Below are 16,247 nucleotides of genomic sequence, written 5' to 3'. Positions count from 1 at the left end.
TGACACAGTTGAAGCAGTAATATTTTTATAACCGCTGTACAATGTATTTTTGTCACCCGGAGATAGTTGATGGACTAAAATAGTAGCATTAATTACTGACAAATGGCTGTGCTCCATGTCACTGTGCGCTGTCTTATACTTTAACTAGCGGCAGTAAAACGTTCTGTCCCTGTCACGTCATTCTGCTTTTTTTTTTTTCTGAATAGTCTACACACAGACATTATTCACCCTCTAGCAGCCTGGAAACACTTTATGAAAGGCGTTTTCTTCCTGGTAAAGAAAGCAGAGAAAACTTTTTAAAAAAAAATAAAATACCCAAATGATTCATTTTAATTTTAGGCATGAAGTATAGCAAATGTGTAGCAGTACAGAGCTATATAAACAGACAGTCGGCCAGCTAACAAGCCGCTCGGAGGAATTAAATAAAAAGGGGGCTTAACCCTTCACGGGCACCATGGCTCGGAGCGTAACATTACCAGTTACGCTGTCATATAACCTTGGAAGCGTGCTTTTATAACAGACCAGAAACCAGTGAATGTCTAAAGGAAAGTTTTTTCATGTTCCCTGGTGGTGCAGAAAAAAGGTTATGACCAAAGTGGTTTCATTCAGTGAAATAGCATCTCTTTTATGCACATCTGTCTCACTGGGCGGTATTTAAAATGCAGAGACTCAGGCAATTATGATTTACTGGCAAGCTACTCAGTCACTGCAGAGGGAAGGAAAAAAGTGGATGAAAGTATAGCTCGCTGTGGATGTGTTTAGCAGCAGAGGAGGGAAATACACCCAGGAGTTACCGGCGCTTCACTCAGGAACATGGACCGGCCGCTCACTTTTATCCTTGGGAATAACTTTGTGTTAATGAATCTGTAAAGAAGATATTCAATATTCTTGGCAATGGTAAGTCCTTTTTTTTCATCATTTTAGTGACTTATAAAGAGTTTGCCAGATGTTTTTCATTTCCAGTAGCAGAAGTTTTGTCCTGTGTTATTTTTAATTAAGAGCAACCAAAGAAAGGGCTCTTTCTCTATAGGAGACGGAGTCACAGAACAGAAAATCACTGTGAGGTCCCCAAACTGTTACTACGGTGCAGAACAAAGCCATAATACAGGACATTTTCAGATTTTTTCCTTTTTAAATATTATGCAACCCCTTAATATCTATTAATAAAGGAATTTTACACAACATTGTGAAAATTGTCTACCGGGGGCACCAATATGGTTTAAAGAGTCATTTGTACTAGTTGGAGAGACCCATGAAGAGTAAAAAAAGTTAGAGAAATTTTTTATAGTTGATGTTCGATACCTGTACCTTGTGTTTAGTAGATTTATACTTTACGATCCCAGTAAAAACAATCTTATTCATTCCACATTTGCATGGTAAGCATCTTACATATTTTGGCATAATATAATTGAATGACTGCCCAGCTTTGGCTGTTCATTTCAATACCTCCAAGGTGGCACGCTGGGAGGTATAAGAAAAGTCTGAAAATAAACAGATGTCTTGTTCTCCCATTTTCCTTTTAATTTTATCTCGATTATTCAAGCATTTGTGTAAATGGAACCTAACAGCAGGATTTATCAACCTCCTAGCACGATCAGAAATTACTAACTCGGTATGTTTAAAACTAATGCTTATTGTGGTTGTGTGGCTACCTGGACTAGTCCGGGACTGCTACCTCTTATTCCAACAGTGTGCTGGTATCTCATCCACAGTGGCCTGTTTGACATCCCAAAGTTTTCAGGTAATGCAGGGAGCAGGAGAAGTCTTCCTGACAAATTATTAAAATGTATTATAAATCGTGTTTCCTCCAAAAATAAGACTCTAGCGAAATATTTTGACCTTTTTGGAGCATGCTTGAAATATAAGCCCTGTTCCAAAAATAAGCCCTAATTGCAGATCGTCATACTAATAGTATCCTAAAATAGAGCTTGATTAGCCCTGTCAGGATATATAACTTTGCTTTAAAGTTGCTGTAAGCCCTGGAAGTTTATAGTCATATGCCTGCTAGTTAATGGAATGAATATTCACCGCTTTTCCAGCCCATAATTCCTCCCACTCCTCCACAAGCATCAGTGATTGGAACTTGTGTTAAGGAAATGATGAATATTCACCCCCTTCCCCACCCACCCCTCTGTGTCGAGTGTCAGTGATTCACTTAGACTGTCATATTCCTTTCCGAGGAACGCAGAGTAATGCTCGTACTGACCTGCAAGGCCTCCTCACCTGAGTGTGACAGCTGCATAAGAAATATTCTCTGACACACTCGGATCAGTAGAGCCCCGGCCAGTGCGAGCATTGGGCTGCGATCCTCAATAAATAATATTACAGTCCGATTGAATCACTGATCCCAGGGCAGAGGGGTGGGTGGGAAAGAGGGTGAATATTTATCATTTCATTAACCCAAGTCTCAATCACTGATGCCAGCAGAGGGGTTGGTGGGATTATAGGCATGGGAAGGGGTGAATATTCATTTTTCATCAACAGGCGACCCAATCACTGACACCAATGCAAAATATGACATTCCCCATAAATAAGACCTAGCACATATTTTGGAGCTAAAAAAATATAAGATATTGTCTTATAGTATATTCAGGGAAAAACTGTAGCTAACGTCTGAATCAACTATCTGCTCAGCTAATGATGCATGATGCCTTATTTAGGGTTGTCTAAGGGTATGTGCGCACGTTGCTTTTTACCTGCTTTTTACCTGCTTTTTTGCTGCTTTTTCTTCTGCGCTGTTTAATGCCAAAATGGATGTGTTCTTCTATTCAAGCAAAGTCTATGGGAATTTGGGTTTCTTGTTCACACTATGTTGTTCAAAATGCTGCCTTTTTGAGGCAGAACTTTGGTCAAAAACTCAGCTTTTCAAAGAAGCAACATGTCAATTGTTTTTGCCATTTGGGTTTTGCACTGCAAAGCTGAGTTTTTGACCAAAGTTCTGCCTCAAAAAGGCAGCATTTTGAACAACATAGTGTGAACAAGAAACCCAAATTCCCATAGACTTTGCTTGAATAGAAGAACACATCCATTTTGGCATTAAACAGCGCAGAAGAAAAAGCAGCAAAAAAGCAGGTAAAAAGCAGGTAAAAAGCAACGTGCGCACATACCCTGACTGTAACAACTGAAACACTTTGGCAGCTTCATGAAGATTATTTCCACTAAGAAGTAGCAGCATCATTGACAAATTCTGAATTGAACCTGGCAGAGGAGAGGTTCATTATCATCAATGTACTAAAACACTAAAACCATTCAGAGACAACAAGAATTTAGGCCACGATAATAACTGCACCAACTAGCCACCCACATTTACCATTTCATTTAGCTCTTACCACATAAAGAAGAGGTTAGGAAGTGATGAATGAATAGTGTTAAAACAATGAGTCCTGAAAACCAAAACCCAAAAACCATTCCTGAATTTTCTTTTTACCATTTTATCCCACTTGGAACTTCTTTTTCCACAGTACATTGTATATAAAAATGGATGGTGTCATCCAAAACTACAACTCTTCCTGCAAAAAAACAAGCTGTAATAGCGATGTGTCAAAAATCCCCCAAAAATGATGGTTATTGGAGTGGAAAATAAATAAATAAAAATAAAAATTTTCTGTGAACTCAAGGTGTTAAAGGAGTATGTAACTGCAGATTGCTGGATCATAACAGTGGGTAAATAAATGTATGTGATTTGCATTCACTCACTGACTAGACTCATCCAACTTCTCTTAATTCAATTTCACGTAGAGAACTTATTTAGTCAGCACGTGACCACAAGTGTACAAATCACATACCTGCGGTCATATGACTGCCTAGTCACAAAGTGAAGAGCAACAGCAGGCACACCACACAATGTTATGATTCTGCAGTCAGAGTGCCTGCCCATTTTTGTCCCAAGTCTAGATGACCCCTTTAAAGGGAACCTGTCACCAGATTTGGGGCCTATAAGCTGTGGCAATCACCAGTGGGCTCTTATATACAGAATTCTAACATACTGTATAAAAGAGGCCAGGCCGCTGTGTAGAATGTGAAAAAACACTTTATAATACTTACCTAAATGGTTGGTGCAGAGCAGATGGGTCGGATGGGCATCTCCGTTCTAAGGTACCAGTGTCTCCTCTTTCGTACATCTTTTTCCTCTGTCTTCTGAAGCTAGTGTGGATGACGCATCCTACGTCATTCACACAAGGCGACACTGAGGTCCTGTGCAGGCGCACTTTGATTTCCCCTGAGCAGGGAAGATCAAAGTATTGTAGTGCGCATGCGTGGAACCTCAATGCCCGCCTGTGTGCATAACGTAGGACGCGTCATCCACACTAGCTTCAGAAGAAGGAGGGCAAAAATGGCCGAAAGAGGAGGCGCTGCAGCTGGAGAACAGAGACACCCATCTGACCCATCTGCTCTGCACTAACCATTTAGGTAAGTATTAAAAAGTGTTTTTTAGGTTCTATACAGCGGCCTGGGCTCTTATATACAGCATGTTAGAATGCTGTATATAAGAGCCCACTGGTGGTGGCCGCAACTTATAGGCCCCAAATCTGGTGACAGGTTCCCTTTAAAATATGTAAAAAAAATGTATTACTTAAAAACAATAGGAATATCACTTACAGATATCCTATCCTTGTAAATGCAGCCTCTGACTCACAGCTGAAATTGCTGCCTAACATGCAAGAGATTGTGAGTTTGAATCCCAAAGATCAGACTTCATGAAATGTAATTAATGAATGTTGTGAATATACAGAACACAGACAGATGCTTGCCTCTCCCCCAAAATCCTGACTAAAGGCCGCTTTACACGCTGCGGTCTCACAAAATCTCGCGGACCCGTCACACTACTTACCTGCCTAGCGACGTCGCTGTGACCGGCGAACCGCCTCCTTTCTAAGGGGGTGGTTTGTTCAGCGTTACAGCAACGTCACTAAGCGGCTACCCAATCGAAGCGGAGGGGCGGAGATGAGCGGGATGAACATCCCGCCCACCTCCTTCCTTCCTCATTGCTGGCGGCCGCAGGTAAGGTGAGGTTCCTCGTTCCTGCGGTGTCACACATAGAGATGTGTGCTGCCACAGGAACGACCAACAACATCGTACCTGCAGTAGCAACGATAATTGGGAATAGGGGAGCATGTCAACGATTAGCGATTTTGCACATGTTTGCGACGATTTTTGATCACATGTAGGTGTCACACACAACGACATCGCTAACGCGGCCGGATGTGCGGCATGAATTCCGTGACCCCAGCGTGTAAAGCAGCCTTAAGAGGAATTGCTGAAGGCTTCTGAGCCGGCCTAGAGAAATCATTGATGTGCTGCAGAGGTGAACTTGGGACATAGCTCTGACACTTGGGACAATAGGACATCTCCCTCAAATTGCCACTGTCTTTCTGGATCTGAGACATATGTTGATATATGTAATATTTCCTTCTTATAATTGATATAACCTTAAATTAGTGACTCTCACAAACAATGTTCCTTCTTAACCATAAGATATGGCCTTTAACTACTGTACACCATTATCAGTTTATTCCGCTCAATGAGATGATTATTCCTTACTAATGTCAATTTCAGATGGTTTTATATGGGTCAATAGAGATCTCAGGTGGTCTGAGTATTGTGGCTGTAAGGTCCCATTCACATGTTCATGGTTCATACACGTATTCTATCTATATAATACTTAGACATTTAAGTCTAGATATATCAACATTTTTTATCTGATTTCTAGATTAAACTCACCCATTCCAGTGAAATGGTAGGTAAAAAAAACACAACTCAGATGCCATCCATGTGCTCTCTGTTTTTCCCATCTGAGCTAGGAAAAAGCTTAGAAGCTTCTAGCAGTTTTTTGCCGACATGCTGACCAAAAACTGATGAAAAAAATCTGCTCCAGCACACTGATGGAAATTGGTTCTTTTATTTAACACATGAGCTAAAAAAATGATATTTAACTGAGGCCTAATGTAGATCTTAAAATGTGGCTATAGTAAAAGGGACGAAGAAGAAAAGTTTGCAGTTCCTCAATGTGACTGCAGACTGCTGGATTGTGATAGTATGAGATGTGTACACTGTCAAGATTCCCCTGTATTCACCATGCATGTGGATGGTCATGTGACCACTTGTAGGTCATTTATATACTTGTGATCACATGCTGATTAGTCTCATCCAGTTTTTGTCAACAGAAGAGAACTGAGAGAACCTGGATAAAACCAGTGGACATATGAGCGCAAGTATGGAAACTGCATACGTGTGATCATGTGACCGCCCAATCACACAGGGAATAACAGGAAAATAGTGATAGTGTGTGAATCACACACTGTCACAATTCAACAATCTAATATCACATACAGTGACTGTCAACTTTTCTTCTTAAACTGGAAAACAACTTTACGCTCTTCATGATACATCTATGTGTTTTTTGCGCTGCGGTTTTCCAAAAATGTGGAAAAAATCTGCGATTTTTGAAAATTACGACAAAAAATGCAGTATCAATGTCTTTTTAGGCTTGCAAAAAAGTGCGGTCATCAACAGTTGTGTTCACCTTTGAAAAGATGGACACTGCTGAACAGTGGTCAAATGGAGTCCGAAGTAACTCTGCTGCCTCATTATAATGAGTGGATGTGTTAGGATTTTAAACTGAATCACGCTTTTCAGAGATGTAGATGGAAACTCCAATGCAAGTGCTCAGTATAGAGCACAGGATACATGTGGACTTATCCAAAACACTCTCTATTCAAATCTCCATCATAGCATTTAACTCAATCCAGAAAAACACAAGTCCCCACTCACGTCCGTCAGCTGTTAATGGAAATATACAGTGCTGGACAAAAGTATTGGCACCCCTGCAATTCTGTCAGATACTACTCAGTTTCTTCTTGAAAATGATTGCAATCACAAATTATTTGGTATTATTTTATTCATTTAATTTGTCTTCAATAAAAAAAAAATTGTCATAAAGCCAAATTGGATATAATTCCACACCAAACATAAAAAAGGGGTGGACAAAAGTATTGGCACTGTTTGAAAAATCATGTGATGCTTCTCTAATTTGTGTAATTAACAGCACCTGTAACTTACCTGTGGCACCTAACAGGTGTTGGCAATAACTAAATCACACTTGCAGCCAGTTGACATGGATTAAAGTTGACTCAACCTCTGTCCTGTGTCCTTGTGTGTACCACATTGAGCATGGAGAAAAGAAAGAAGACCAAAGAACTGTCTGAGGACTTGAGAATCCAAATTGTGAAGAAGCATGAGCAATCTCAAGGCTACAAGTCCATCTCCAAAGACCTGAAAGTTCCTGTGTCTACGGTGCGCAGTGTCATCAAGAAGTTTAAAGCCCATGGCACTGTGGCTAACCTCCCTAGATGTGGAAGGAAAAGAAAAATTGATGAGATATTTCAACGCAAGATTGTGCGGATGGTGGATACAGAACCTCGACTAACATCCAAACAAGTTCAAGCTGCCCTGCAGTCCGAGGGTACAACAGTGTCAACCCATACTATCCGTCGGCGTCTGAATGAAAAGGGACTGTATTGTAGGATACCCAGGAAGACCCCACTTCTTACCCCGAGACATAAAAAAGCTAGGCTGGAGTTTGCCAAAACTTACCTGAGAAAGCCTAAAATGTTTTGGAAGAATATTCTCTGATCAGATGAGACAAAAGTAGAGCTTTTTGGGAAAAGCCATCAACAAAGTTTACAGGAAAAAGAAGAGGCATTCAAAGAAAAGAACACGGTCCCTACAGTCAAACATGGGGGAGGTTCCATGATGTTTTGGGGTTGCTTTGCTGCCTCTGGCACTGGACTGCTTGACCATGTGCATGGCATTATGAAGTCTGAAGACTACCAACAAATTTTGCAGCACAATGTAGGGCCCAGTGTGAGAAAGCTGGGTCTTCCTCAGAGGTCATGAGTCTTCCAGCAGGACAATGACCCAAAACACACTTCAAAAAGCACTAGAAAATGGTTTGATAGAAAGCACTGGAGACTACTATAGTGGCCAGCAATGAGCCCAGACCTGAATCCCATAGAACACCTGTGGAGAGATCTCAAAATGGCAGATGGAGAAGGCACCCTTCAAATCTCAGGAACCTGGAGCAGTTTGCCAAAGAAGAATGGTCTAAAATTCCAGCAGAGCATTGTAAGAAACTCATTGATGGTTACCGGAGCGGTTGTTTGCAGTTATTTTGGCTAAAGGTGGTGCAACCAAGTATTAGGCTAAGGGTGCCAATACTTTTGTCTGGCATCATTTATGGAGTTTTGTGTGAAATGATCAATGATTTGATTTTTGTTTCATTCTCTTTTGTGTTTTTTCATTGCAAGCAAAATAAATGAAGATAATAATACCAAAGAATTTGGGATTGCAATCATTTTCAAGAAGAAACTGAGTATTCTCTAACAGAATTGCAGGGGTGCCAATACTTTTGGCCAGCACTGTAAAGGACATCCATGTTACTGGTAGCACAAAGGCTCTCGAAAAATGCTATAACCCCCAACCCAAAAAAAATAGAAATCCAGCAAAATTTGTTCTCCCAAATCCAAATGCCCCCTCCCTTCTGAGCCCCACAATGTGCCTCAACTCAGTTAACATCCACATGAATGGCATTGTTGTAGGGAAGAAAGCTGGCTTAATTTACTGGTTGCAGGTTTCCAGAAGCACGAGCTGGACTCAAAGTATAAGCAATAAAATACTAATACTAATAAAGTACTGGGCATGACAAGGACTTATTTGCAATTTTAAATTCTACTACATTCACTGTATTTGACACCATGGGTGTTTTCCAGATACTGAATCATCACTACACGTGTAGATGAATTCCCAGAAGGCTATGATTTCCAAAATGTGGTCACTTGAGGGGGTTTCTGTTGTTTCGGCACTTAGGGGCTCTGCAAATGGAGTGCACAAACTATTCTAGGAAATTCTGTGCCCCAAAAATCAAATGGCGCTGCTTCCATCTCGAACCCTATGGTTCAGCCAAATAGTGCTGTACAGTTACCTGTGGGGTATTAAATAAATTCAGGACAAATTGTGTAACCCAATGTGGGGTCTTTTTTACTTATTCCCCTTGTGAAAATTGGAGATCTGGGGTTCAAACAACATTTTAGTGGTAAAAATGTAATTATCTTTTCTTCACCTCCTAATAGTATAACATTTTGTGACGCACCTGTAGTGTCAATATATGCACTTCACCCTTATATGAATACATTCAAGGGTGCAGTTTGTAAAATGGGGTCACTTATAGGTAATTTCTACTGCTCTGGCACCTCAAGGGCTCTGCCAATGTGACATGGCACCACCAAACCATTCCAACTAAATCTGAACTCAAATATGGTACTCGTTCCTTTCTTCACTTTGTACTGTGCCTCAAAAGTAGTTTTCAACCACATATGGGGTATTGGGGTACTCAGGAGAAATTGCACAACAAGTTCTATGGTCCATTGTCTCATATTACCCTAGTGAAATTGAAAAAAATGTGATTAAAGCAACATTTTTGTGTTTAAAAATTAGTGTTTTAAAATTCTGTGAAGCACTTAGGGGTTCAAGGTGCTCACCAAACATCGAGATAAATACCTACAGGGGTCTAGTTTCCAATATGGGGTCACTTGTGGGGGAGCTTCACTGTGTAGGCATATTAGGAGCTTTCCAAGCTTGACATCTATTCCAGACAATTTTGCGCTTTAAAATACAAATGGCGCTCCTTCCCTTCTGAGCCCTGCCGTGCGCCCACACAGTAGATTTATGCCATATATGCGGTATCCTTGTACTGAGGAGAAATTGAACAACAATTTGTACATGCATTTTTTCCTGTTACGCTTGTCAAAATGCAAAATTTGAGGCTAGAGTAACATTTTTTGTTTGTAAAAGTAAAATTTTCATTTTTTCCTTCCACATTGCTTTAGTTGCTGTGAAGCACCTAAAGGGTAAATTAACTTCTTATATTTGCTTTTGAGCAGTGTCAGGTGTGTAGTTTTTAGAATTGGGTGACTTTTGGGTATTTTCTGTCACCTAGGCCTCCCAAAGTCACTTCAAATGTGATGTTGTCCCTAAAAAAATGGTTTTGTAAATTTTGGAAAAATGAGAAATTGATGATGAACTTTGACCCCTTCTAACTTCCTAATAAAACAGAACGTCCTACGGCACAAGAAGAACAGCAACAGAAACAAAATTAAATTTATTATAATAACATCTTCAAGTAAAAGAAAACTTAGCGATAAAAATACAATTGATATTCACAACAGACAGTGAGAAAATGAAGCTGTTTGTAATGTAACCCATAAAACCATAAAGAGCGTAAATCCCTAAGATTAGTCAACCTTGGAAAAACCTGGAGCTCTGTTTGTTACCAAAGTATGAAATCAAACCGACTTCATAAGAACAGTGCAAAGAGACAACAATCCCAGCACCTAAAAAGCGACTTTAATTTATGAAGGGGCTATATACCGGTAGGCTAAATTTACTAGGAAAAAAACAAATTATGGAAAATTGGTGCCAAACAGGGAAATTCTGATTGCAGATTTGGAATCAGCCACAAAAATGCTTTAACAACAATCAATACTACTCATTTAACAAAATCTTTGTTGATCAGGGTTATAATGGATATGTGCTCTATATAAAAAAAACACAGCTAGAGCACATGCGTGCAACATAGATGTGTGAATGAGGCCTTACTCTGTGGCCTTGGTAACCTGTGTGTACATGCGGTTATTATAGTCTTGAGTATAATGGTGCATAAATATTCTGTATACAACTCAATGTTATATTACCTCATATAAAACAAATAGCTGTGCATGTCTTCATTGGACACATAAATTTAACTAACTATACTTTCTTTTTTTTTTATAACATTGGTCCTCATTTATCATAATTATGTATGTGTAAAAAAAACCTGACTTTGTTATCTATAGCATCCAATTAAAGTGAGAAATAGCAGCTTTAGAAATATATTTACTTAGAAAATTGGTGATATATTAAATACTTATTTCGCCCGCTGTATATACTGCAAAAAAAAAAAAAAATGAAAGGGAATCTGTCATCAGAAAATTACTATTCAAAATTAAGACTAATAGGCTGCATTCCATGCTTCCTGATATTCTTAGGGCTCATGCGCACGTTGCGTCCTGACCGGTGCAGAAATAAATGCACCCTCTGGCAGACTTGACGCTGCGTTTTGACAAAAAGAATGCATCCAAAACGCATGTATTTTAGATGCATTTTGCATGCATTTTACATGCGTTTTGGATGCATTTTTGTCAGTGCGGTCCTCCGGCAATTCAGCTCTGCTACATGCCCGCTGACAGCAAACACAGCCAGAGTCGGGCAATGAGAATGAACTCGGATGAACTTCACCCGACTTCATTGTCATCTCGCGGCTCTGTCTCTGTGTGCTGTCATGAACTCAGATGAACCTCCGAGGTCCGTGCCAGGACACAGGAGTCCGCAGCAGTGACGTCAGAGCTTCACCCGAGTTCACTGACATCGGGCGTCTCTCTCTCTCTGTGTCGCAGCCTGATTTAAGGACTCACCGGTGACCGCAAATCCTCTGAGTGACTGAAGTGAGCAGCACGATCAGCGGTGCCTTCACTCAGGGTAATCATCGCTGATCACGCGGCCGTGGTCTGTGACCACTCGCTGTCAGCTTCATGTAGCAGAGCGGAAAGCATCATGGGACCTCATGTGGATTACGTCAGACCTGGAGGGGTATTTTTGGATTAATAAAGTGGTGAAAGAGGGTGTTTTTTTGCCTTTTACTCCAAATAAAGGATTTTTTGGATGTGTGTGTTTATTTTCTTTAACTTACAGGTTAATCATGGTAGGTATCTCAGGGAGACGCCTGCCATGATTAACCTAGGACTTAGTGGCAGCTATGGGCTGCTGCCATTAACTCCATATTACCCCAATTGCCACCGCACCAGGGCAATTCGGGATGAACCAGGTAGAGTCCCGGGACTGTCGTATCTAATGGATGCAGCATTCCGGGCGGCTCCTGGCTGTTATTGTTAGGCTGGGGGGCTCCCAATATCGTGGACCTCCCCATCCTGAGAATACTAGCCTTCAGCCGTCTGGCTTTATACTGGCTGGTATCAAAATTGGGGGGACCTCACGTTGTTTCTTTTTAATTTTTTTTATTTTTTTACTGCACGATATAGACACGCCCACTGGTGGCTGTGATTGGTTGCAGTGAGACAGCTGTCACTCAGCGTGGGGTTGTGTCTGACTGCAACCAATCATAGGTGCCAGTGGGCGGGGGAAGCAGGGAATACGAGATGGAATAATGAGCGGCCGGCATTTTCAAAAGAGAAGAAGCCACCACATTATGAATACCGTGCAGCGCCGCGTCAGTGATCGGGGATCGGTGAGTATGAGAGAATGGGTGGGAGGGAGAGACCGACATCGACAGAGAGATAGAGAGAGAGAGAGAGACTGACAGACAGACCGACCGACTGACAGAGAGAGAGAGACCGAAAGACCTGCGTTTGTTATGTCAAATAAACATGCGGATCGCAACAAAAATGCAGTGCAAACGCCCAGCTAAACATTTTGGTAGCGTTTTTCTACAATTCATTAATTTCAATGGGTGTAGAACGCTACCAAAACGGACAACAGAAATAACATGCTGCTTTTTTAAATGCAGAGTTTTTGTCACATTTTTGACAATCAAAATGCTGCGTTTAAAAAAGCATTGTCTGCACGAATTTTGCATGATTCTCATAGACTTTGCTGGGGAAGCAGAACGCATGGTTATTAACTTTAATATCAGGACACTGGCTGCCATCACACATAGTTGTCAAACTAAGGCCAAGAAAAAAAAAATACTGGACAGCCTTGATGCTGATAAAGCCTACAATCAAGTATCATGGTCTCATCTCATACCAACCCTTAAGTATAGATTGTTTGGCTTCACTTTCTACAACTTTGTGCCGACGATTTATACTAACCCCGAAATCTCGATTTGACTCAATGGCGTAAAGTCGGCCCCTTTCCCCATTCTGAGAGGTACGAGACAAGGCTGTTTCCTATCACCCTTACTATTTAATATTACCCTGAACCCCCTGCTGAAATTCTTGGAGATGATTCCTTCCTTTAGGGGCATTGGAGTCGGCCACACTCACTGAAAACTTTAGCATTTGCTGATGATGTCTTTCTCATGATAGACAACCCTAAGGAATCCATTCCTTCTATAATGGATGCCTTCAGCAAGTTTGGAGCAGTCCCGGGGTTTCACATAAACTTTACTAAATCTCACGCTTTGGTAATTTTTAAAACTGCTCAGAAACGGTGGCCGTTCCCCTTTCCCTTTCAGTAGAGGGGAGATTCCGTGCTTTATCTTGGAGTCCATCTGCCCTCAAGCCCCCATAATATCTATCAATTGAATATTCATCCTCTTGTCTTTGCAGTTGTTCAGGAAATTCAATCCTGGAAATCCCTTAACCTGTTTTTTTGCAGCTAAGGCCCATCTTATTAAAATTATTTATTTCCTCAAACTTCTTTCTCCTTTGCAAACATTGCCAGTTTTGCTATCCTAAAGCCGATGACCGGCTTCTAACAAGGGCCTTCCGTTAATTTATTTGGGGTTCAGAATGGGGTTCCAGAATTAGTATTTTTAAGTTGCAACAAACAAAATTTATGTCTTTACAGGATAGTGGCCATCTATTGACACTCTGCGGATTGGATCAGTGCTTCCACCCACTTCACTAATACCCCAATATATGAAGTTTTGTGTGGACCATTTAGTCTCCCTGCTTTGTTCCACCTATGACCAGTCGATGTCCCTATAGTGGTTAAAGAGAACCCCTTACTATGGTCAGTTGTTTTGGGTTGGTGCCGTGCAAGTCAACTTGGTGGACTCGACCCTCACACCTCAGTTCTTCTTCCTTTTCGAGACAATCCCTACTTTTTGCAGGGTAGGCCACCTCCTGTTTATTGTGTGTTTGGGAATAATAGATGTCGATTAGTTTGTGATATGCTGTTGGATAAACAACGCCCTCTTACCTCAGAGAACATTGCCCTCAAGCATCCTATTCTGGTGGGCGATAATTTAACTTATGTCCGCACCAGACACAATGTAGACTCTGTGTTACAGCCTATCCCAGAGGACGTTAGAGAGGACGCCTTATATTTAATTTCTATTAGAGCTCATTTGAGGACTTATTCTCTGAGTCTCGTATATAAGCTTCTTAAGCCTTCTATCCAGTGGTTGGACTCTTCGCCAGGCCCAGAGAAATGGGTGTCTCAGTTAACTGACTGTCTGGTAAAGGACCTCTTGGAAGCCACGCTACGTATTATGTCCATGTTACCAAACGATAGTTACAAAACCATGGCGCTTATCATCTTTTATAGAGCATATATTTCACCAGCAGTTAAATCTAGGTTGTCCCCCTCTGGTGACTATCCTTGCCCTAAATGCATGCATTTCTCGGCTGACATTTTCCACTGTCTCTGGGATTGCCCGGGAGGTTTGGCGCGCACTCTTACAACATCTTACTAATACCTTTGATCTTTCTATTTCTCTGTCTTCTGAGTGGATCATTTTCAATATTCTCCCCAAAGACCAGCTGGGTAGGCTTCCTGCCCATAAGCGCCAAACTTTATTCATCTGGGCGGCGGCCACTCGTAAAAGTATCTTACACCTCTGGGCGTGCAGGACGCAATTCCTTCTCTTAGTTTGATTACCATGAAGGTGGCCTTCCTCTTCAAAATGGACTGGAAAGAGACCTTACTTAACAAAGAAAAACTCACCAAACACTTCTTTCTTACATGGACTTCCTTTATTAATGTGCAACCACTGTCCATGTGCTAAGTGGTGCATTATTGTTTCCAATTTACAGATTGGTACATGAGGGACCAAGTTGCAGGAAAAATTCCTGTTTGGCTTCTGTAATGTTTTGTCACAAGGTTTATCTGTGTGTGCCCTACGGAGGGGGGAGTGGGGTGGTGGAGGGGTTCTGGGAAGTTCTCCCAGTTTGTTGGTTTATACTTAAAATATGCCGTCTAATCTTCCTTTTTTTGTTTTACTATTGACATACTGTATTTCATTTTGTTTCATTTTTACTTTATTTGTATGTTTATCTTGCCTTTCTTTCAATCAAGACGGTTTAAAAAAATAAATAAATAAAAAAATGACTATTCAAACTAAGCACAGGTGCTCAGTGCACCATTGTTGTGGCCAACCAGTTTAGTGCACCTTGCCACGTTCTTGATTTGCGTCTATCCCTACCTGCTTCTGGCTCCTGAATAGCCAGAGCTGTTAATCAAGGAAGAAGGGGACTAAGATGGGTGCAAAAGAAGTAGCTGGAAAGTGCACTGAACTTTTTGGCTGATAAAATATTTTTAAAATCAAACTCCCCAGGCTCGGCAAATTTTTCTGAAAAATTTGATTCACGCCAAATAATTTAGCAATTTTTGGTACTCATTTGCCTTAAAGAAATGTGTAGAACACTGAAAGGTGTCCGAGGTCTATATCCCACCCATTTATATTTCTTTAAGGCAAACACAACATGATTAATGTCAAAGTGACCTCAGCATAGAAAGTGATGGTAACTCGGTAATAACCAACAGCTCACTTAATACTCTATGTACTGACAAACTTTTCATGCTTTTTAAAGCTATAAAATGTTTAAAAATAAGTTTTCTTTGCCATTTGTGATGAGGCAGACCTTTCTCTGGATAATACTGATTCACACTGATGGTGTCATTTTCAGAAGTAACATCATTCTGCTGTGACAGAGACGACTGATGTGCCATATAGTCCATAAAACCCTTCGCTTCCTCCCAAATAATATGTTTGCTAGAGGCTAATTGAGGCCTGCCGTTGGTAGTGCTGTTGATGGCTTGTACTTGTGGTGGTGCTTAGTATGTTTTTTTTCTCTTTTACACTATCCTTGCCCATTACCATTGCTACGTTTTCTTTACCCATGCATTTTGTGCTAAACTATAATTAAATTTTGTCAATCTTTTGTTAAACCAAGTGTTAAACCCTTGTGAAAAATGATGTGATAAGAAATGTTCAGTAGGTACAAGTTCAGAATATAAATTTGGCAGCAGTCCACAATATAGTTGTGGTGTGTACAGTATGATTGTCAAATAGGACTAATAAAACACAGTTTTGCACAGTTAAATGTTTACTTACAGCAAAGATGGAACTTCAGCTGTACATTACCTAGGCCAAAACCTACTATTAGGCAGCGCCCATAATACCCCAACTGTGCATCATACAGGGACAGGAACTCTAATATGTAAGGTCTAATAAAAAGGGGCCTAGCTAT

General features: G+C 40.8%; 1 protein-coding gene across 4 annotated transcripts in view; it reads left to right on the top strand.

The window, feature by feature from the left end:
• Positions 1-239: 239 nt before the first annotated feature.
• The window catches only part of IL16 (interleukin 16), a 160,927-nt gene continuing 144,919 nt past the window's right edge, over positions 240-16,247 (top strand). For all 4 annotated transcript variants that reach the window (XM_075345862.1, XM_075345860.1, XM_075345861.1 and 1 more), the window contains exon 1: positions 240-897. The gene's annotated coding sequence lies outside the window, so the exon portion shown is untranslated. The remainder of the gene's footprint in view (positions 898-16,247) is intronic.

Source organism: Anomaloglossus baeobatrachus, chromosome 4 (assembly GCF_048569485.1).
Source record: "Anomaloglossus baeobatrachus isolate aAnoBae1 chromosome 4, aAnoBae1.hap1, whole genome shotgun sequence".
Taxonomy (NCBI): Eukaryota; Metazoa; Chordata; class Amphibia; order Anura; family Aromobatidae; genus Anomaloglossus; species Anomaloglossus baeobatrachus.
This window is presented reverse-complemented; position numbering and strand designations above follow the sequence as displayed.